The following is a 23,918-nucleotide window of genomic DNA, read 5'->3' as shown; positions in this document are numbered from 1 at the left end:
TCCCTTTTGTGCCGCGCACCCCGTGCCTTCCCCCTGAAGGGTTGTGCCGACACACGTTAGTGGTGTGGATTCCACTGTACCTGGACCATCCATCCTGACATAAAGAAAGCTGGAAAGGGCTACAGCATCTCTTCTTAGAGGGGCATGGGGCCGGTCACCATCCAGGCGCCGGGTCCCCAGCATCTGTTGAAGACCAGCGGTGTCCACGGAAACCATCTAGGTGGCGGGAATATTTTGTGACTGTGCTGTCCAGGCTGGTGGCCATGTGTGAAATGCAACCTAGATGACCAAGGAACTGATTCTTTACTCTTATTCCACTTCAGTGATTTTGGTTTGTTTTTTGTTGTTGTTGTTTTATTTTTAATTTATTTAACAAAGAGAGCAAGCACAAGTAGGCAGAGTGGCAGGCAGAGGGAGAGGGAGAAGCAGGCTCCCTGCTGTGCAAAGTGCCCGATGTGGGACTCGATCCCAGGACCCCAAGACCATGACCTGAGCCAAAGGCAGACGCTCAAACAACCGAACCATCCAGGCACCCCAACTTTAATAAATTTGAATTCCACTTTCGGTGGCTGCGCGTGGCAGATGGCTTCCACATTGGATGGTGCCGGTCTAGGCCACGGGGATGCAGTGATGGACAGAATATCCAGGTCCCACGTCACGGAGCTCGTATTCAAGACAGCAAGTGGGCCGCTCGGGAGGCCTGGCCACTAGGATGGGGTCAGATCATATTCTGAAGCCCCCTGGGGACCAGTAGTCATTTACTGAGCACCTGTCTAGGTGACAGGATAGAAATAAACACATAAATGCTGCTCCTGGCCAGAAGCTGATGGGCCATCGGCGCTCCCAGACGAGATGGACAGGTGGACGGGGACCTATCATGGGATGCACGCTTCGAGAAACGTTGTGAGTGTGGGGCCAGGGACCTGCATGTCACGGCCGTGGTGGCAGCAGCACGGCCTCACGTGCAGAGTGTGGTTTGGGCAGCAGTGGCCTCCAGCGGGGCCCAGGTGTCCTCACAGCCACCATGTGCATTGGGAGGAAGGAGCATCTTCATGAGCCCCACAGATGCAGAGGAGTCGGGGGTGCCTCAGAGATGGAGCAGGAGGCCACAGGATAGCCCTGCAACATGATCCCGTTTCCCTGGAAGCACTCTGGGTTTGTCTCTCTGATGGGCCCCCAGGGGCCCCCCATTTTTCACCCGGTGCAGGAGCAAAGCGAGTCCTCGAGAGGCAACGGCAACCCTTCCCCCGGGAAGCTGCCGCTCAGCACGCAGTCGGGGTCTTCCCAGACAGGTGCAAGCACAGGTCTCTAGCCCGAAGCAGCTCAGTTAGGGACAGGCTCCGCTGCGGGTTCCGAGTGGCCTACGGGGCAGCAGCCGCCCCCTGACGCCGACGCCACCTCCTCAGAGCAGCGCAGCCACCGTGGAAGCAGCAGCCCCTCTGCTGACCGTCAGCTGCTCTCCACGGATAAAGCAGAACAAACGTGAACCGTGTTCTTCGAGCCAGAAAATTCACTCATCCCCAGGAAAGTTTGTATGTCGGAGAGTTGCTTAAAGAAACACACAAACCACCCTTCCTCTTCCTACGCTCCGAGTATGTGTGGCGAGATTCCACGCATTAGAGCAAAATGTGATTTCCCATCTCTGTCTCCATTCACATCACTTTACCTCCGTACAACCCAAGAGTGACCCTGTGGTGAAGTGTGGCTCTGGGTGAGGATGGCGTGTGCGTGTGGGTTCCTGGGTTGGCACAAACATTCCATCTGGTGGGAGGTTGACCATGGGCGTGAAGAGGGTGGGCAGGGGGTACACAAGAAAGCTCTGCATCCTCCCCTCAATTTTGCTGTGAACCTAAAACTACTTTAAAAAAATAAAGTTTAGGGCAGCCCAGGTGGCTCAGTGGTTTAGCACCTGCCTTCAGCCCAGGGCGTGATCCTAGAGACCTGGGATCGGGTCCCACATCAGGTTCCCTGCACGGATCCTGCTTCTCCCTCTGCCTGTGTCTCTGCCTCTGTGTGTGTGTGTGTGTGTGTGTGTGTGTGTGTGTGTGTCTCATGAATAGATAAATAAAATCTTAAAAAAAAATAGTCTGTTTTATTTTTTTAAGACTTTATTTCTTTATTCATGAGAGACAGAGATCTATAAGAGGAGTCAGTGGACTTTGGGGCCAGCTCCTTGAGCTCTCCCTGTACCTGCCAGCGGCGTCCCTCTGGCTGTCAAATGCCCTGTGCTGCACCAGTAGGATCTTCTACCTCAGTTTTTAAAAAGAAGACACGAGGAGATGCTGGCTATAAATGACCATCTGTGAAATAGCGTCTTCTCTCATGTGTGTCCTTCTGCTTTTCCTTTTGGTTCTAGAATACTCCAGAATCATGGAGGATACAGGAAGGCTCAGAGTCACAGGCAACAGGGGCACCCTGCTGCTCTTGTCACCTCGTGAACAACGAGTGAGTCAGACTGTGAGCTATTCTGAGTCCGCACGTCTTGGATGGTAGGTGGTGCTAAATCTATCCCACGTTCTCATCCCAGCCTTGGAAATCCACCCTTAAGGAGGCAAGATAGGCGGCCACACGTCTGTGCAAGGAGGCAGTCCCGTCCTTGACTCCTAGAGACTGAAATCCTATGAGATCTGGTGTCTAGTATTTTCATTTCACTGTCGAAGATGCTGAGAAGTGCTTTGTTCAGAGACTACACAGATGGAGATGACTACACACATCTCATCTCCATCTGTGTCGTCACTGAACAAAGCACTTCTCAACACTTAGAATAGTTTATCCACTGAGAAATTCCTTGAATGAGACAAAGTAAAGTATCCAACAAGATCATGTACCGAAAGATTTTCTCAGGGGGGCACCTGGGTGCTCAGTGGGTGAAGCATCTGCCTTCAGCTCAGGTCAGGATCCCGGGGTCCTGGGATGGAGTCCCTGCTGAGCAGGGAACCTGCTTCTCCTTCTCCCTCTCCCCAGTCCTGCTTACTCTATCATGCTCTTTCTCAAATAAATAAATTTTTTAGGAATGCCTGGGTGGCTCAGCGGTTGAGCATCTGCCTTTGGGTCAGGGTGTGATCCTGGAGTCCTGGGATCGAGTCCTGCATCAGGCTCCTTGCTGGAGCCTGCTTCTGCCTCTGCCTGTGCCTCTTCCTCTCTCTCTGTGTGTCTCTCATGAATAAATAAATAAAATCTTTTTTTAAAAAAAGATTTTTTTGTATATTTTTTTATTGGAGTTCGGAATGAAGAGAGACAGAGACCTCTATCTATGTCCTAATGGGGATTTTAACCTAGTTTGGAAATGAAGATGTGTGGACAAGATTATATATACTGAGAATCAATAACATAACAAGAAACCCCAGGAACTGTAAAATGAGGTAGCCGAGAAAAATGGGCACACAATCTGGAAAATAAACTGTGGGCACGTGATAAACGTTTCCATTCATTCATTCATTACAACTCAGCCCTTGAAATCTTACTGTCTTTCACGTTATTCAGTGATTTGGTGCATGTTTCTCTTCCTACCATTCTCGAAAATATTTAATGTGGGATACGGCATCTTATTGAAAATCACATTAATTTCATGAACCAAAAGTGTTGTGTAACGCCGACATGCAACAGTAAGTGGGCAGATTGCATAGAAAGACGGAGGGTTTCTGAGTCACCTGGGGTGTACAGCTTGGTCCCCTGGCTCTCCACGATCCGGATCGTGGCTGGTGCCGTGAGATGGTGAAGCTTCCAGCACATGCGGGCTCCCTGTCTTCTTGGAGCCAGCACCCTCGGCCAATGCTGCTCCACGCCTGGGTCTTGTGCATCCGCCTCGGTGGCCGTGCTGTCAGGACCAGAACTGGCAGTGCCAGGTGGCAGCAAGTCAGCAACGTGGCTGTGGGTGGGGGTCACTGACGATCACTGAGGTGTGGAGGGCAGAGCATGCCACCCCATTAGCTGTGCAAGTCCCTCAGAAGAATGGAGGATTTGATGGGTAAGAATGTATTGGACCCGAGGCCAACTCTGACACCTGTGTGTGTGCACTTGTATGTATGTGTTAATGTGTGTACTTATGTGTGTGTGTGTGGCTTGTGCATGTGTTTGTGTGTAGCTTTGAGCATGTGTGGGGATCTGTGCACACGTGTGTTCCCTGTGTGTCTGTCTGTATGCACATGTGCACCTGGGCATATGTAGACATGGGTGTTGTTTGTGGGGGTATGTGTGTGTTACGTGTACATGTGTTTGCATGTGTGCATGCCCTGGTGGGATGAGGGGAGGTAGAGGCCACTAAGCTGCCCACAGAGTCATATCAAGGGAGAACGAGACTGAGTCCAGACAGGAGATGTGGAGCACAGCTACGGCCTGCTTTGACCTTGAGGACAGACTTCCTTCCACTCAACCTGCAACTAAAGCTCTGTCCCAACACACAGTGGGGCAGGTCACATTCTACAAGCCATTCCTGCTCCAGTCTGCTCCACTCACACCCCTGTGAGCCTCCGAGGCTTCTGTGTAAAGGACACAAAGCCAACGGTATACCCCCACCCATCTGGGTGGACTAACCTTCCGTACCAGTGGTGAGAGACGAGGGCCGGTAGAGGAAGCGGTCCTCTGGCACCCCATCCTGGCACCTCAACCCTTCTCCAGGGGCCCCGATCCCCTTCCCACAGCAAGGTCATCAGGAGGACAAGTAGGGTGGTGTGGATCCCAAACGCTGGGCATCTGTGCTGGCCACCACCACACCACCAGGAGAACGGGAGGGCATGTGTGTGCACGTTCTCCAGCTCACTGAGCCCACCCTAGAGCACGCCTCAGACCCTCAATGCGATGCTGTCCACCCTCCAAACCCACACTCTCTGGTGCTTGCAGAAACGTTACAGCTTAAAGACAATTTCCTTCCTTGGGCCTCATTCTGGCTGAACAAGAGGAATTATTTTCAACTGACCATGTCACATTTGCTTGATTTGGGCTCACATATTTCTTATCTACCAATAACACTTAAAATAAAATTTTCCCCAAACGTGCGTTTCCCCACACCGTCTTCCAAGTACACTCCCACAGGGACATGTGGGTGGCTCAGTGGTTTAGCACCTGCCTATGGCCCAGGGAGTGATCCTGGGGTCCCAGGATCAAGTCCCACATCGGGCTCCCTGGATGGAGTCTGCTTCTCCCTCAGCCTACGTCTCTGCCTCTCTCTCTGTGTGTCTCTCATGAATAAATAAATAAAATCTTAAAAAAAAAAAAAAAACTTACCAAGCACACTCCCCGCAGTATCAACAATAACATATCTCGCATCAGATCTACACAGCAGTGACAGCTCCCCTGGTGGAGACACGCGCTGGACACGCATGGGCATGAGGCTCAGAAGAGTGGCCCAGCCGGTCAGCGCAGAGGCCGGGGCTGGAACTTCGCATAGGCCAGGGGCAAAGTAAGCACTTGGGAGCCCCGAGATCTGCTCATGGTTTCTCATCACAAAGGAGGTGGAGCAAAAGCGGACAACTGTGAAGAACAGGAGATAATAAATGGAACTCTCTGGGCTGATGAGAATAATCACCAGGGTAAAACCCACGCTGCAAAGATTAGTACAGAGCACGCTAACGATGCGCACATTTGGGTTCAGAAGGCTGGACCAGCGAGCAGCAGGAATGGGGTCTCGAGTGCGGATGTGCAAGAGGCTGACTTGACTGGGGAGACCAGCTCCCTCCTGCCTCTTGTCTTTCCTCCACCACCACCACCACCCTTCTCTCCTCCTCTCCCTTTCCCCCTCCTCCCCCTCCTCCCTGTCTTCCTCCCCCCTCCTCCACTTCCTTCCCCTGTCCTCCTCACCAGCATCAAACTTTCAATGCGAAAATCTCTGGCTGCCTGGTTTGTGCCAAACAGTGATGAGGACTCATGTTAGTTTAACTTTGAAATAAATAAATAAATAAATAAATAACTTTGAAGCCCTGTTTCCTGAAAGTTGATTATCTTTTTTTAAGATTTTTTTTGGGGGGGGATCCCTGGGTGGCGCAGCGGTTTGGCGCCTGCCTTTGGCCCAGGGCGGGATCCTGGAGACCCGGGATCAAGTCCCACGTCGGGTTCCCGGTGCATGGAGCCTGCTTCTCCCTCTGCCTGTGTCTCTGCCTCTCTCTCTCTCTCTGTGACTATCATAAACAAATAAAAGTTAAAAAAATTTTAAAAAAAAAGATTTTTTTTTTTAAACTTATGATAGTCACACAGAGAAAGAGAAAGGCAGAGACACAGGCAGAGGGAGAAGCAGGCTCCATGTAGGGAGCCCAATGCAGGACTCGATCCCGGGTCTCCAGGATCACACCCTGGGCCGAAGGTGGCGCTAAACCGCTGAGCCACCCAGGCTGCCCTTTGAAAGTTAATTATCAAGGAGAAGGCACTCACATGTGATCCTGTAGAGCAAGGCATGCTCCCCAAGGGGCCAAGGCCTTCCTGTCTCCCACCTGTGGACGACTGCTCTGTGTCATTTGTAACTCCTGGCAATTAGATTTTTTTGAGATCTTCCCTTAACAGGCTGCTTTCAAAATTAAGGAATAAGTAGGTAAGATGGGACATTACAGTAAAGTCTGATCTTTTAAAAAATATAGGAATATCTATATCCAAGTGATAACTTTGAAAATAGACCCAGGTACTAGTTCCAAGGAACCGCCTATCGTGTGACTTGTTCTTAAATTCCTAACTGCCTCCCCAGCCCCTTGTGTGTTACTAAGATCTTCTTTCTGGTAGCAAACCTTAGTCATTCCAGGGTAAATTTTATTTTGAGGAAGGTTAAGTCTTTTTAAAGGTAAGTGTGGTGAATAAGGAGAGTGATCAAAAATAAGAATTTGTGGGCTTAAAAAAATAAAACGGGCTAAAAACCGAGGTTTGCTTTCTTACATTGTTCAGAAATGGGGGATCCCTGGGTGGCTCAGCGGTTTAGCGCCTGCCTTTGGCCCAGGGCACAATCCTGGAGTCCCGAGATCAAATCTCACATCAGGCTCCCAGCATGGAGCCTGCTTCTCCCTCTGCCTGTGTCTCTGCCTCTCTCTCTCTCTCTCTCTCTCTCTTTCTCTATGTCTATCATAAATTAATTAATTAATTAATCTTAAAGAAAAAAGAAATGGATGCAAACTGCGATTTATTTAAAATATGTATTGGGGTAGGGGATCCCAGGGTGGCTCAGCGGATTGGTGCCTGCCTTTGGCCCAGAGTCCTGGGATCGGGTCCTACGTCTGGCTCCCTGAATGGAGCCTGCTTCTCCCTCTGCCTATGTCTCTGCCTCCCTCTCTTTCTCTCTCCCTCTCTCTCTCATGAATAAATAAATAAAATATTTTATATATATATATATATATATATATATATATATATATATATAAGTGCAAAGACTATAAGGCTGAGGGGGAGATAAAAGTGATGAACACATGGTTTCTCACTAAAATTCCTTGTGGCCTAGTATCTGTTGGGTGATGAGGGTCAGGACACCCGAGAGACAGAGCTGTGGGGACGAGCCCGGGACACATGCCGGCCTGGCTGGCAGGGAGGGAGGGTCCTGTGGAGAAGCAGACGTGTGAAGATCTGAAAGCAATGACGAGCAGCAAAGAAACAACAGAAGGAAAAGGCAACAGAGAAATAGAAACAAAGCAAACCATCTTTGTAATAAGGGCTAACATCCAAAATATGTAAGGAACTTATACAACTTACAGCTAAAACCCAATCTGGGGGCACCTGGGTAGCTCAGTGGTTGAACGTCTGCCTTTGGCTCAGGGTGTGATCCCGGGATCCTGTGTTCAAGTCCCACATCAGGCTCCCCACAGGGAGTTTGCTTCTGTCTCTGCCTCTCTCTGTGTCTCTCATGAATAAATAAATAAAATCTTTAAAATAAATAAATAAAATAAATAAAAAATAAGATAAAAAATAAAACCCAATCTGATTAAAAAATGAGCGGGGGTGGCAACTGAGTTGTTCAGTCTATTAAGACCTTTGGTTCAAGGGACACCTGGATTGCTCAGTGGTTAAATGTCTGCCTTTGGCTCAGGGTGTGATCCTTGAGTCCCGGGATGGAGTCCTGCCTCGGGCTCCCTGCATGGAGCCTGCTTCTCCCTCTGCCTGTGTTTCTGCCTCTCTCTCTCTCTCTTTCTCTCTGTCTCTCATGAATAATAAACAAAATCTTAAAAAAAAAAAAAAAAAAAAAAAAAAAAGACCTTCAGCCCCCAGGTCATGATCCTGGGGTCCTGGGATAGAGTCCTGCATGGGGCTCCCTACTCCACAGGGAGTCTGCTTTTCCCTCTGCCCCTCGCCCCTGCTCATGTTTTCTCCCTCTCTCTCTCTCTCAAATAAAGAAATAAAATCTTTTCAAAAAAAAGGGGAAAAAAGACATTGCCTTTCATAGAGACAGAGACAGAGGTAGAGAGATATAGACAGAGATAGAGAGACATGGAGATAGATGGAGACACAGAGACACAGAAACTTGAATACATATGATTACACACACAGTAATGTACACGCACATATACACACCTACGCACGTACATGAGTGTGAGTTGCGGATGGCGTCCCAGCTTCACAGAACAGTACCAGTTGGGTTCGAGTTCTAGTGACTTCAGTGGATTGAATTTCAGCCAGCTACGAGGAGCAGGAGACAAACCAGCTGCCATTCTAGAAACCACACCTTGTGCATGTTCACAGCTGGAACAGGGTCAGTGTGTGGGCAAAACCAAAGGAGGAACGGAACCCTCAGGCCCAGAGGTCCCTGAGCCCAGGGGGCACAACCACGGCCAGCTCCTCTGCCATTCCCACCCCTGATCCAAGGACTACACTCTCTCCTCCCTGCATATCGTCTGCTATTACCACACGACTATTGAATTGACTCTGTGCTGACAGGGAGATCCATCAGGCAACGGTCAGGATATTTTATCTTGCGATGGGCTGAAGCCAAATTCTAAATGGCTTGGGTGGGATGCCTGGGTGGCTCAGTGGTTGAGCGTCTGCCTTCAGCTCAGAGCATGATCCCGGGGTCCTGGGATCGAGGCCTGCATTGGGCTTCCCTAGCGGGAGCCTGCTTCCTCCCTCTACCTGTGTCTCTGTCTCTCTCTGTGTGTGTCTCTCATGAATAAATAAAATCTTTAATAAATGGCTTAGGCTATGTAATCCCAAAGTCCAGATGTGAACATCAGGCATGGCTTAATCCAGGTGCTCAGTATCATCTGGAAATTTGTCTATCCCCTTCTTTGCTGTCTCTATGTAGGCCGTGTTTCTAAGCTGGCTTTCTTCACATGGCAGCAACAATGACCCCTCGAAGCTTGGGGCTCTCATGATGCTTTGTGAGTAGTACATCAGAAAAAGAGGGGATTTCCCTTGATAACTCCTAGCAGATTGGCCTGAAGTGGAAAAAGGAGCTCAGGGACCAGGTGTTCATCCTGTAAGCAGAGGGAAGTAGAATCTGAGAACATGGAGAGTCAGCCACGCATGTGTCCCAAGCACATGACATCCTGCACCCAGAACAATCCTCTAAGCATAGGCCCTCACCGATGCTGGACAGTAATCTTGGTGAATGAGTTTGAAGAACACTCTTGTAACACAGGATGTGTTTGGCGGGGTGGGAGTGGAGGAGTGATCTGAGGTGGGTCTCTGCCTCCCCTGCAGAAAGTGAGGGACCCTGCACCCACTTGTCCTACATATGGAGACACCTCAGAAAGCACCGGTAAGTCACTGTCACTGCCTTCCCTGGCAACTGGAGTTTCATTTCCAGTAGGTGCACCCAGACTCTGGCCCAGCACCCCACTGCTGACCGCATTTGGGTAAAGGGACCAAAGCCGACCCCGTTGGCCACTGGGGTTCAGCTGGCAGGGAAAGTCTTCCCCAAGGAGGAGTAGATTCCACAAGGAGACCACTGTCGCAGATTCTCCCCAAGCTGAGGGCTGCGATCATAGTTTATGTCCTAGGGCCTCAGTGTCCTCACCCGTATAGTGGGATTCTGGGCTAGCCCGGGGGTCCCACGGAAGGAGAGCAGCCCTCACCTCCCTCAGCTCATGCCCAGGACACACAGAGCTCGCCAGCGACCCCACCCAAGGATGGGCCGCCCTCAGCGGAGGCTCTCAGAAAGGCGAGGATTGGTCTAGAAGCTGCAGAGTTGGCACCTTTTACCCATGTGAGAGGCCCATCTCTTAGAATGCTCATTCTGGGATCACAAGGTCTAAGATGTCCCCCGTGCATTGTGTTATACAGAGAACACGCTTGTGTGGCTGAGAACACGTGCACCCCTCACGCCCTAGAACACCTCCCTCCCTACACAGTCTGGATCTCTCGCTCGAGCACCCTGCACCAAAGAAAGACACTCAGGGCTGTGCATGCTGTTCTATTTCTTTAAGCTTTAAGAATGAGGGTTTGTGGGATCCCTGGGTGGCGCAGCAGTTTGACGCCTGCCTTTGGCCCAGGGTGCGATCCTGGAGACCCTGGATCGAATCCCACATCGGGCTCCCGGTGCATGGAGCCTGCTTCTCCCTCTGCCTGTGTCTCTGCCTCTCTCTCTCTGTCTGTCTCTCTCTCTCTCTCTCTCTCTGTGACTATCATAAATAAATTTTAAAAATTTTTAAAAAAAGAATGAGGGTTTGTAATGGATGATTGTACTACTCTGGCGTTCATTCTGCATATACCACCTGACATGCCGATGTTTGCATTGTACACAAGCTTCTCTCCGCAGAACGTAACCCCGGCGCTTTCTGTGCCCAGTTGGCCCTAAAATCGCCATCCCTATTCAGGCAATGTATCCTCCTCCCACAAACATCACAACTCTCATCAGCACAGAAGAGACTTTTAAATGCAGAAGCGGGGCGAGGGGAACAAAGCTTCCTTTAAAAAATCCACAGTGGTTGGGACCCCTGGGTGGCTCAATGGTTGAGCATCTGGCTTTGGCTCAGGGCATGATCCTGGAGTCCCAGGATCGAGTCCCACATCAGGCTGCCTGCATGGAGCCTGCTTCTCCCTCTGCCTGTGTCTCTGCCTCTCTCTCTGTATCTCTCGTGAATAAATAATCTTTAAAAAATCCACAGTGGCAATGATGACATTAGAACTATTTTGTCTTTTCACCTAAGACCCTTCAATTACCTGACACCTGCATAATTGCTAAGAAACCTTTTTTTTTAAGATTTTATTTATTTCTTCATGAGAGACACACACACAGAGATAGAGAGAGAGAGAAAGAGAGATAGAGAGAGAGAGAGGCAGAGACACAGGCAGAGGGAGAAGTCAGGCTCCATGCAGGGAGCCTGATGTGGGACTCGATCTCGATCCCAGGTCTCCAGGATCAGGCCCCAGGCTGAAGGCTGCACTAAACCACTGAGCCACATGGGCTGCCCGCTAAGAAACCTTTTAAAAATGAACCTCGGGGATCCCTGGGTGGCTCAGTGGTTTAGCGCCTGCCTTTGGCCCAGGGCATGATCCTGAAGTCCCAGGATCGAGTCCCGCATCGGGCTCCCTGCATGGAGCCTGCTTCTCCCTCTGCCTGTGTCTCTGCCTCTCTCTTTCTCTCTATGCCTATTGTGAATAAATGAATAAAATCTTTAAAAAAAATAATATAAAATAAAAAATAAAAATGAACCTCATGCCATTGCATGTTTCCTGTGGCTCAGAGCATGGATTGTTCTAGTTCTTCTTCCTCCAACTGGGCTCCCACCACATCTTGGGACCTCCTGACAGACACCACTGCTGTCCTGACCACCCATCCGCTCTGGGTTCCTCTCTTCATGCATGTCTACCACTCAGGGCCTTGTTTGACTCCCTGTTGTTCCTACAGAACCAGGCTCCAAAGCCTCAGCACACTCCCAGCCTCTTCCACACAGGCCTCTGATGGAGCCTTTTGCCAGCACCTGGTGACAGCATACATCTATCTTCTCTGGGAAGGCCCTCCTACTCCCATCTGTGTGTCTTGTCTGTGAAGACCAGACCAGCTGCTTGCTCGTCCTGGCTGGAACATGTGTGACATGTGCTCTCTCTGCTAGGCCAAGAGTGAGAATTGGCCTGGTGCCTGGCACAGCGATGTGTGGGTTTGTCTCTATTTCCTGTGTGACTTTGCCTCGGCCTCCTCGAGGCAGTTTCCACACCTGTGAAATGGAAAGGATGATGCCAGGATGATGAGATACCCATTTCTCAGTTTGAGGACGAACCCCTCCGAGGTCACAGGTCCAGGTGAAACATGGGCAGCGTGGAATGAACGCTCTGGTTACCCACAGTTTCTCAAGACTGTGACAATGTCTCCCTTTCAAGCACCCTTTGGAGTCATGACGACTGTGTACAAAGGAAGGTGACCAACGTGCTTGCTAAGTGACAGATGGCCTTATCTTTAGGCTCCAAGAACTCCACGTTGAACTTCCAAAGGAAGCAAAGCTCTGCAAGCCCCCACGGGTCACAGGGCGCAGTGCACTGGGTGCAGGGCCTTCCAACGGAGCACGCACGCTGCCTTTCCACCTTCGACAAGAGGACTTGGCCCTGCCTTGCTGCAGGTCTTCTCTGAGGGTGGAGAGGAGTCCAGGGTGGCGGAGGAAGCACCTGAGGACAGAAGAGGAGTCAAGGACTTTCTGTAAAGGCCGAACCGACTCCACAGCAGAGACAGAGCGGCTTAACCAGGACCCAGGAAGCTGGAGATGTGGGCAGAGCCCCCCACCCCACCCTGGGGCCTCTCCTGGATCCTTACCTCCTCTTCTTACCAGAAAGCCCAACCCCTGAGCACCCCTGTCACGGTCCTCCTTCCAAACGTAGTTGCCTTCTGTTGGCGGGTTAGGTCTCAGCCTATGAACTCAGTCCACAACTGTGTCCAAAAGTCTCAGCCTCTCAAAGATGAGTGTGGACGTCCATCAGCACGTGCTGACATAACAAGATGATCTCCGGTGCCCACCTGTTGATGCGCATTATCGGTAAGGTTTACAACCTGGGGTCGTCAGGTTCAGGCTGATGCTGAGTGCGGGCTGACCCATCACCCCAGGAGGGACGGACAGCTTGGCACCTGTGGGGACACCCTAGGAGCTTCCAGGTGCACCTGTGTCCTGTGCGTGTGTGTGCACGTGCATGTGTGCATATGCATACGTGTGTGTGCCCTGGATGCAGCAGTGGTGTCTGGGGAGATGCCCTAGGAGCTTCTGGGTGCACTTGCATCCTGTGAGAGTGCATGTGCACATGTGTGTGTGAACGCATGCACTGGGCAGGTGTGTGGGCGTGTGCATGTGTGTCTGTGAGTGTGTGCACTGGTGGCGCCCCAGATCAAGAAGCAGAGAGGAAGAGAGAAGCCCCAGGGGTGGATGCTGGAATCCCTCCGTCGTTTCCGTGGATTCACCAATACACCCTCACCCACACTTCCGGCTGGGGCCGTGGGCCTCACAGGCACGTCCACAGAGGACAGGGGGCCCCACAGCAGGTCGGAGCCAGGATGTGCTCAGACAACTTGCAGAAGACGGAGCCGTAGTTGGCGCACCTGTAGGAAAGGTCATGCCACCTTCAGAGCTCAGGTGTTCATTCTGCTTTCACTGCATCACATAGAGTCCCCATGTGCCACCTCCTCAGGTGTCTGCTCCTTCTTGATGCCCTGAGATCCGCCCTGAATCAGGGGCCCTGCAGCCCCTTCTGTGGGACCTGCTCCTCTGTCCGCGCTCTTCACCTGTCAGACTCTAACCTTAGGGCATCCTACTTCACCCTCGGAAGCACGGACACAGGAGCTATGTACCCTCCCGGGTACCCCCTCCTATGTACCCCTCCCGCTTCCCCCAGCATGTACCCCTCTTGTGTGCCCCCCTTCTGGGCTCCCCTCTCATGTCCCCCACCCAGGGGCCAGACTGGATCATTATGAGCTTCCAGTGTCCCCCCTTCTGTGTACCCCCACTGTGACCCCGCCTCCCGTGTCCCCTCTCCCATGTCCCCTCTCCCCCACGCAGGGCAGGGCTGGGATGGTGGCCTGGGTGGCGAGTGGGCCCTGAGGAGGGCCTGCTGCAGCCTCACACACGACGCTGTCTGGGCCTGTGGTCCTCTGCAGACCGTCCACTGGGAGAAAACACATCTGCTCAGACCACAAGCTCCTCTGAAGTTGAACCTGAATTTCTCTCCAGAGTTTGCTTTCCAAGCCACCCTTTTGGCATGAAGTGTCACAGCTGTGCTTTTCATGCAATCTGTGCAGCCAGGGAAGCATCTGGCTGAAACCAGCCACCGCACCACATCTCTCGGCAGGGGCGACACCGAGTGCGCTGGGAAGGCTGCCCTGGACCCGGCTCGGCTCTCCCCTGGAGCAGGGACTTCAGGATGGAGTTGATCTGGGTGCAAGACGGATCAACATTTTCCTCCACAGGCTCATCAGCTTAGGCTCACAGAACAGTCCTGGACACAGCTCTGTGCTAGCAAGGTGCGGGGCGCATGGGGCACGAGGGGGTAGGAGTACCTAAGGCCTGGCCCCCGTCACTAGGTGTGTGCACCTGCAGAAGCCCGAAGCCATCTGAGACAGTGGAACGGAACGGGGTGATAGTATTTGATAACAACCATAGTAGGTGGTTCCCCAGCAGTTCAAAGAGGGGCAAACCAGGGGCCCCAAGAACCGTGGCACAAGGTAGAAATAAGAGGATTCCCGCCCATTACTAAACCCCTAGCTGGGCAGCCCCTGTGGCTCAGTGGTTTAGCGCTGCCTTCAGCCCAGGGCATGATCCTGGAGACCCGGGATAGAGTCCCATGTCAGGCTCCCTGCCTGGGGCCTGCTTCTCCCTCTGCCTGTGTCTCTGCCTCTCTCTCTGTGTCTCTCATGAATAAATAAATAAAATCTTTAAAAAATAAAAAGATAAACCCCTAGCTGGCAGAGAATCTCTACATACACCAAGAAAGACTCCATAACCCCATGGCTTTGTTTTTTTTTTTTCTTTCTCTTTGATCGGCCCATAAATATGCAGACCCACTGATCTCTGCCTAAAACCAGAACAGAAATCAGACAAAAGCCCAGCATTCCTCTCTGACGATCACACACCTCCCTCCAAACTCCACTCGCTTTCTGTGACCTCTACCGAACTGTATGTTCTCTCTGGAACTTACCCTAGCTGCTTCCAACCCCAGGGCCCTCATGAAACTGCTCGACAAAGCATCTGTCAGCTTCCCATTGGCAAAACCCCACAAAAAAATTTTTTTATTTTATTTTACTATCTATTTATTCATGAGAGACACAGAGAGAGAGAGAGACAGAGAGTTCAGTTTTCAGTTCAGAGGAACTGAAAACTGGTCAGATTTGGGATTTGGGGGAAGACAGAGTCAACAAGATTGGTGGCTGGATTCAATGTGCCACATAGAAAAGTCAGATTTGCAGAAAGTTCCTAAGGCTAGGGTCTGCGCAGGTGCGATCGATGTCTGCAGTGCTGAAGGGAGCAGGGCAGGATGTCCAGCAGGAGGGGATGCCTGGGTGGCTCAGCGGTTGAGCATCTGCTTCAGCCCAGGGCATGATCCCTGGGTCCTGGGATCGAGTCCCACATCGGACTTTCCGCATGGAGCCTGCTTCTCCCTCTGCCTATGTCTCTGCCTCTCACTGTGTGTGTTTCTCATGAATAAATAAATAAAAACTTAAAAAAAAAAAAAAAGGTGAGAGATGTCCAGCAGGAGGCCCCAGACAACAGTGGAGCACCAACACATTTGTGAATCTGTCAGCATAATGTTCTATTTAAAATCTTGGGATGGATGCAATCACCTGAGTAGTGAGGTATAGAGGAAGATTGTGTGTTGCAGTTCTCCAGCATTTACGGGCTGGAGTAGAGGAAGCGTCAGCCAAGGGGCTCAGGACACAGATGGAAAACCAGAGAGCTGTGGTATCTTGGAAGCCAAGTGTAAAAAATAGTTCAGAGAAAAATCATTTTATTTTTTATTTTATTTTTTTTATGAAAAATCATTTTTAAAATTGCTTTCTGGGGGATTCCCTGGGTGACTCGGCGGTTTAGCGCCTGCCTTTGGCCCAAGGCGCGATCCTGGAGTCCCCAGATCAGTCCCACATCGGGCTCCCTGCATGGAGCCTGCTTCTCCCTCTACCTGTGTCTCTGCCTCTCTCTCTCTCTCTCTGTCTCTCATGAATAAATAAAATCTTTTAAAAATAGGGATCCCTGGGTGGCGCAGCGGTTTGGCGCCTGCCTTTGGCCCAGGGCGTGATCCTGGAGACCCGGGATCGAGTCCCACGTCGGGCTCCCGGTGCATGGAGCCTGCTTCTCCCTCTGCCTGTGTCTCTGCCTCTCTCTCTCTCTCTGTGACTATCATAAAAAAAAAAAAAAAAAAAAAATGTAAAATCTTTTAAAAATAAATGAATAAATAAATTGAAATATGTGGCATTTACCTTCTTTCTCTAAAAAATTTCTACTTTCAAAAAGTGAACATGAAAAAAAAGTGAACATGATATAAAAAGAAATATATTTTTTTTAATTTAAAGATTTTGGGAAAAAATAAATAAATAAATAAAGATTTTGGGCAGCCTGAGTGGCTCAGCAGTTTAACGCTGCCTTCAGCCCAGGGCGTGATTCTGGAGTCCCAGGATCAAGGCCTTATAGGCTCCCTGCATGGAGCCTGCTTCTCCCTCTGCCTGTGTCTCTGCCTCTCTCTGTCTCTCTCTGTGTCTCTCATGAATCTTAATCATTTATTCATGAGAGACACAGAGAGAAGAGACATAGGCAGAGGGAAAAGCAGGCTCCTTGCAGGGAGCCCGATGCAGGACTTGATCCCTGGGCTGGGATCATGCCCTGAGCTGAAGGCAGATGCTCAATCACTGAGCCACCCAGCCGTCCTGAAAAGAAATAAATTCTTACTCAACATTCAATCAGCCTGGATCATTAGACCGTAGATTACACATGACACCAAAAATCTTTCCAAAACAGCATTTGACTTGAATTAAAACAGAGCGTTGAACCAGTTTGAACAAATTTGAAGGAGTAGTGTCCTTGCTTACACATAAACACACCCAAAATGTAAATAATAATAATTTTTTTTTTTTTAAATAAAATAGGGATCCCTGGGTGGCACAGCGGTTTGGCGCCTGCCTTTGGCCCAGGGCGCGATCCTGGAGACCCGGGATCGAATCCCACATCGGGCTCCCGGTGCATGGAGCCTGCTTCTCCCTCTGCCTGTGTCTCTGCCTCTCTCTCTCTCTCTCTCTGTGACTATCATAAATAAATAAAAATAAAAAATAAAAATAAAATAAAAATAAATAAATAAAGCACAGAGGAGAGAAAGAAGGGGGAAACCACCCACACATTTCTATTTATCGATAGAATGTTTTGTTAAAGGAAGGGAACATTTTACTCAAAACTTCCGTTCTTAAAAAAAAAAAAAAAAAACTTCCGTTCTTTATTATAATGGATAGTCTTTGCAGAAAGCTTCCTTTGCCTGTGGTTACAATCAAGATGCTCTACCTCTCTAACCTAAAGGAGCACCTCATCATTAGCTAAAGTCAAAATACTTAGAGCTTAAAATGTTCCATGTTATGTCTCCTTATGGAAACTCCTTCTCTGGATGTTTGTGAAGGCTTGTGTATCAATGTTCAAGAGGCACACCATCTGCCCTGTGAACAAATATGTGCTACCTCTTCAATTTGCCAGAAAACTTCAATCAAAAATCATCCCTTTAAAAAAAAAAAATCATCCCTTTTTTCCCCCCTAGGAATGTTGGAAAATAATTAAAATTCATAAAGATGACAAGTAAGTATATATGAGAAGATGCTCCACATCACAGTTATCAGAGAAATGCACATCCCAACGCCCAATGGGAACGGCCAAAATTCCCAGCACTGACCATCAAGTACTGGCGAGGACGTGCAGCAGCGGGAGCTCCCACTCACCGCTGGTGGGAGGTGGACTGGGGTGGCCGCTTTGGAAGACGGTTCAGTGGTTTCTCAAAAACTAAACATACTCTTAACTTACAATCCAGCAATCATGCTCTCTCCTGTTTACCCAAAGGATTTGAGAATATATCTACACAAAACCTTCAGTGGATGTTTACAACAGCTTTCTTCATAACTGTCAAAATTCGGAAGTAGCCAAGATATCCTCCAGTAGGTGAATAGATAAGTCAATGGATTCATACAGAAAACAGAATTTATTCAGCTAAAAAGAAATGAGCTATCAGGCCTTGAAAGACATGAGGAAACTTGAATGTCTATCTCCAAGTGAAAAAAGCTAATCTGGGGACACCTGGGTGGCTCAGCAGTTGAGCACCTGCCTTTGGCCCAGGACGTGATCCTGGAGTCCTGGGGTCGAGTCCCGCATCGGTCTCCCTGCGTGGAGCCTGCTTCTCTCTCTGCCTATGTCTCTGCCTCTCTCTCTCTGTGTCTTTCATGAATAAATAAAATCTTTAAAAAAAAGAAAAAAGAAAAAGAGAAAAAAGCTAATCTGGCTTCTTTACATAATAAAACAACAGATTTCTTAATACTTGTTAGATGTATACGACAGGGATGCCTGGGTGGCTCAGTGGTTGGGCGCCTGCCTTCAGCCCAGGGCGTGATCCTGGAGTCCCAGGTTCGAGTCCCACATGGGGCTCCCTACATGGAGCCTGCTTCTCCCTCTGCCTGTGTCTCTGCCTCTCTCTGTGTGTCTCTCATGAATAAATAAATATAATCTTTAAGAAATAAAAAATAAATGTGTAAGACAATGTGGTTGAAAAAAAAAAAAACAGAATTAAACAGAAATGACCTCAGGGGCAAATTCCAGTCAGCTGAGGGTGTGGGTGGCTCAGATTCAGCAGGACCAGCTGGGCAGGTCAGCCTTTCCCCAGGACCCAAAGAACCAGGTGCCCTAGTCCTGAATCCCTGCTGCCTCGTGATGTGGTTCCCCAGAGCACTCTCCTAAGCACCGGTCCCAGGAGAAGGGGCTCAGAGGCAGCACCCCTGCGGGACCGTCCTGCCTGTGCCCCTGGCTCCATCGGGACCACATGCCTGCCAGGCCCACACCAAGCCCTCTGAGTTCTGCCTCTACCCCAGAGCGTGATCCCACGTGGAAGCCCGTAATAGTCTCCTCAGCTGTAACTAGCTGGACTGAAACAGTGACTTCTCTTTCTCCTCGAGATGGGCATGTTCAAATAAGATTCATGTTCAGGCCTCAGCACTGGCACAGATGCAGGGGTGGAGCTGGGGAAGTTCTGCTCTGACCCCTGTGCTCCTTCTGCAAGCCTTCCCATCTTGGCTGGAGTCCCAGGCCTCGGCCCTCTAGCCCCAGGCTCTTTCTCGGGGTGCCTGGGGGCTGAGGCCACAGCATCTCCCAGGCCCAGCGCACCCACAGGGTCATTGTCAGGGGAGGCAGGAGGGTCTGAGTGTAAGAAAGGAGATGCGTGGGGGCAGAGTCCAGAGAAAAGAGATAATACTGCGCAGCTAGCTGTGAAGAGGGAGTGACCACCAGCCAAGGAATCAGTCGACCCAGAAGCCCAACAACTGTCAGGAAACAGACTCTGCCCTGGAGCCTCTGATGGAATTGGCCCTCACTTTAGGTTTCTGATTTCTGGCAGTATAATAAAATCACGTTGTTTTAAGCCAGTAATATTTGTTAGGTTTTGGGGTTGTTGTTTTTTTTTAAGATTTTATTTATTTACTTGAGAAAGAGAGTGAGCCAAAGAGAGAGAAAGAGCACAAGCAGGGGGAGCAGCAGAGGGAGAGGGAGAAGCAGACTCCCCGCTGAGCAGCTGAGGCTGACCCCAGGACTCTGAGGTCTTGCCCTGAGCCTCCCAGGCTCTCCGGTTCAGTTATTTCTTTACAGCAACAACAGAAGCCTGATCCAGGGCACATGTCATTCCAAATTTTCTCACTTGGTGGGGTGTGCTGATCCCTGCGGCCCACTCTACTCTGCAGGAGGGCAGAGCTCCCACTGCAGCCCTGAAACGTTGGAGCTCAGACTTCTAGAGAACTCTGGGTACCAGAGAGTCACACTGAATCAGAATCCAGTGGGTGATGACCGTGTGCCCTAGCGTGAAGCCCGCAGAGGAGCGCGCTCCGGGGGGGGGGGGGGGGGGGGGGGGCAGGTGGACAGGACGCGCGCTCGGCCTTTCCGGTGATGGACCTGGGCGCACGGTTCCCTAGGGAGGTCAGCGTCCCTTAAGGGAAGACTTGGGATTCCCGGGTGGCTCAGGGGTTGAGCACCTGCCTTCTGCCCATGGCGTGATCCTGGGGTCCTGGGATCGAGTCCCACGTCGGGCTCCCTGCATGGAGCCTGCTTCTCCCTCTGCCTGTGTCTCTGCCTCTCTCTCTCTCTCTCTCTCTTTCATGAATAAATAAATAAAATATTTTAATAGGGTGGGGTGGGGGGGTTGCTCGGGGAGATGGTGGCAGGGGCTGTCGCTGTTAATCTCCCAGGAGGAGACACCAGCCTGGTGACCACCCCCACCGGGAGATCCGAGGCCCCAGGACGCGTGCACAGGTGCGCGCAGGGGCCGGGACTGCCTTCCGCCGGCCGCTTGGTGCCCGGGAGCCGCGGTGCGCCCACCCCCACCCCCACCCCCACCCCCGGGAAATTCCGGGAGCCGAACCCACTGCTGGGGGCAGAGGGGGGGGGGGGGCTTCACGGGCCCAGGGCCCTGACCCTCCTGTCCCCTCCTGTCCCCTCCTGCCCGTGTCAGAGACGCCCGAGCCAGCGGTCTTGGGTCAGTCTACACCTGCTCCGTCCAATCCCGGCCAGGAGGCTACAGACCCTCCCGCAAGCAGATGCTTCCTCCCCTCCTCCCGTCCCCCCCTCCACGCACGAAGCCCCCCCCCCCCCCGCGGACCCTCCCCTGCAGCGAGCCCTTGTGTGGGCCCTTCCCCATGCACCGACCGTCCCACCAACCCTGTCCCATCCCCCAGCGAACCCGAGCCCCCTGCACGGATCCTACCCCTGCCCAGGTGCACGGACCCTGCCCCCTCCTCCAGCCGCCCAGCAGAACCCCCCCCCCACAGCGAGCCCTGCTGCGGACCCTACCCCCCAGCGAACCCTCCCCCGCGCAGGGACCCTGCCTCCCCCTCCCAGCGAACTCTCTCCCCCTCCTCCATGCACCGACCCTGACCCCTCCTCCAGCCGCCTGCAGCGAGCCCTCCTGCAGACCCTCCCCCACAGCGAACTCCAACCCCCCCCCCCCCCCCCCCCCCCCCGCCAGCCAACCCTCCCCTGAGCACTGACCCTCCTGCGGGCTCTCTCAGGGACTTTCCCCACCACCAACGAACTTCCCTCTCCCCTCCCCCCCACTTTCCTCCCCTTCCCTCCCCCACCCTCTCGCAGACCCTTACCTGCTCACCAAGCCCCCCCACCAACGATCGCCCCCCGCCAGTACCCTCAGGCAGGGGTGAGTACCCGCGTTCACAGAGCGAGGCCACCTTCTAGCCAGCTCTCCAGCCTGTGTGCAAGGACACTGGCTTCATGCCGGGCTGACCTCAGGACCTCTTCTCCTCCCAAAGGACCCCCGCTGACACCGGCGCCTCCGTGGGAGTTAAGGTTTCAAGGAAGAACTTGGACACAAGGCTTCAGGTTTCCCTGGGCCTGGGAACAGCCCTGCCTGGGGTGGAGGTCACCATGGCCCTCCCTCCCTGCTGGGAGGACCAGTGGGCCCGGCTGGGGGAGGGGGGAGTCTCCTGAGTCCTCACATGGAGAGAAAGGAGCCTCCAGCCATCCTCCTCATTTGCCCAGAAGTCGGGCATAGGGTCAGATTTCCAGGTCTACACAGGAGGTGGTCAGCCCCTGAGATGACCCCCAGGAGCGCTGCCAGTGGGAAGGTAAAAGGCTGACCTTCAGGAGGGAGCAGGGGGACGCATGTGTGACTTGCAGACTAGGAGACTCACCAGACACATCAACCCATCACACCCTCCCATCCAAACAAAGAAAAAGTGTCATTTGGGCTCTTTGGGGAATCCAGAACACTGATTTTTTTTTTTTTTTTTTTTTTTTGCTCCTCTGTTGGTGTGCAACAATGATACCTAGACTTACTGGGCTAAAACAACAAGCTTTCTTTGCTTACGTTTCTGGGCCAGGCTAGCACGGGATGGCTGGTTTTGAGGCGGTGGTGTCTGCAGGGGCTGACCTGCCCAGGTGGCCCCTCCAACCGGCTGAGGGACCCTCCCAATGTGGCTGGAAGCCTCCCCAGGGCGGGGGGGGGAGGGGGGGGTGTCTGAGGACTGGGGCTGTTCCTTTCTTCTTTCCCAAATGGTCTCTCCCTCACTCTGCCCCGTCACAGGGGTGTCAGGCCTGACAAGGGGCAAAGGAGAGGCTGCTGTCCATGACTAAGGCTTAGCCCCCACGGGAGAACCGTCGCTTCTGGCGCACCTACTGGCTAAACAGGACTCAGCAACATCACGAGGACCACAGCTGGGAGCTTTATTTAGCTAAGCAATTACTGTTAACTCTTGCTTGAGGGCAGTGCTACAATCATACTTGTAAAGCATCCCCATCCTTTAGAGATCCTCAGGGTGGATGAAAAGATGCTCTGTCGGGAATTGCCCTGATCCCCCTGGGAGAGAGGGACACGGGGTGAGGACAGACAGATTCACCAAGCTGTGTACCTGTCAAAACTGGCTGGTGGGCACATCTTTCTCTACGTTTGCATGTGTTTGTAAATTTCCATAGTACAAATTTAAAAACCAAATGCTCCCAAAGCCTCAGATTCATTTAAATGAGAGCATGTATGGCCTGGCCCCTCCAGGGCTTCTGTGCGCTGGAGCCACTGCAAGAGTGACCTAAGCCGGACAGGCGTCTGGCGGTGTCCGCTGTGCCGCCATCTGCGGCCTAAAGCACTCAGCGGGTAGGAGGTGGAGGGTGGGGAGGTGCTGGGTCTGGGGACAAAGCTGCAGTGGCGTGGGATGTGTGCCCTGAACTCGCGCTGCAGCCAGCCAGGCCCGCACTGCCAGCCCTCTGCGCCTCCAACCGCCCCCCCAGCTCCCCCTTGGTCACGTGGCACCAGCCTTCTGGGCTTCTCTCTGAACTGCAAAGGAGACAAACCCTCTCCCTCCACGGATCCTAGCTCTGGCTCTTTCCTCTGCCTGGAAGGTCGTGCTCACAGACCTGACGTGACTCCATTCTCTGTGTGGGGTCCGCTGATGAGACGCAGCCCCTCAGGACTCCTGGACCCCACACTCTTCATATGCTCTTCCCCTCCCCCTAAGGACTCACCGCCCTTCCCCTCCTCCTGTGTGCCCCCTGGGAACAGATGCGCCCCGCCTTCTGCTTGGGGGACAGAGCCGGGTGGGGGCAGTGCCGGTAGGAGGGTGGGGAGCATATTCTGGAGTCGGCCCTGCTGCTGCTTCCTTAGGGCAATATTCAGTGAATTCCCCTCCTACAGGAGAGGAGAGAGTTTTCCTTTCTTTTTTTTTCCTTTTTTTTTTTCCTTTTTTTGGAGAACAAGTGTGCAAAGCCTCCATAAGCCAAGGACAGATTCTCCGGTGGATTTTTCGTGTGTGCAAGCCCTTAGAAAGTGCATCAGGGGCAGATACCAGGCAGCCTTCCCTGAGCCTCTGAGTCCATTTGTCAACAACATGAGAAAGGGGAGGTGTGCTGCTGTGGGACAGAGGCCCACTGAGTCACATCGGTGCAACAGGAGCTGAGAAGCAAACACCCCAAAAGCCCGTGGGTCACTCGCAGGCACCCCCTGGCACCTCCTAGCAGCCAGATCCGTGATCTAAGAGCATGCTCTCCCTCCTCCTGACTGTGGCTGGCTGGCAGGAGACAACCTCTCTTCTGAATCCTGGCAATATTGGACCCGAAGGGAGTCTTCACTTGGGAATATATTTAGTTTTCATGGATCAGTCACATGTGTGTTTGCTCACCAGACCCAGCTGCTTGCTGGAACTATCAAAACTGTAGAAAAACCAAGCCCAAAACTCCTGCAGTTATTTCAAGTTAACAACAACAAAAAAAATCACTGGTCTATGTGCATGCTGTTTGCTTTAAGGAAAAGCTTGCTGCCCTTGGCAGAAAAGGTGGCTAGCTATAAATGGGGCCTAGGGGTACAGCAGCCTGAGCAGCGTGGTG

General features: G+C 51.9%; 1 long non-coding RNA gene across 2 annotated transcripts in view; it reads right to left on the bottom strand.

Annotated features, from left to right (window-relative positions):
- Positions 1-11,228: 11,228 nt before the first annotated feature.
- LOC144296528 (uncharacterized) overlaps positions 11,229-23,918 on the bottom strand; it is a 15,225-nt gene continuing 2,535 nt past the window's right edge. The window contains exons 1-3 of one of the 2 annotated variants that reach the window (XR_013363625.1): positions 21,252-21,581; positions 12,647-13,420; positions 11,229-12,501 (exon numbers count right to left, since the gene is read on the bottom strand). This is a non-coding gene — a long non-coding RNA (uncharacterized LOC144296528). Of the gene's footprint in view, positions 12,502-12,646; positions 13,421-21,251; positions 21,582-23,918 lie in introns of those variants that run through there. The other variant, XR_013363626.1, reaches the window with a different exon arrangement.

Source organism: Canis aureus, chromosome 24 (assembly GCF_053574225.1).
Source record: "Canis aureus isolate CA01 chromosome 24, VMU_Caureus_v.1.0, whole genome shotgun sequence".
Taxonomy (NCBI): domain Eukaryota; kingdom Metazoa; phylum Chordata; class Mammalia; order Carnivora; family Canidae; genus Canis; species Canis aureus.
The sequence above is the reverse complement of the archived record's forward strand: the minus strand, read 5'-3'. Positions and strand labels throughout refer to the sequence as shown.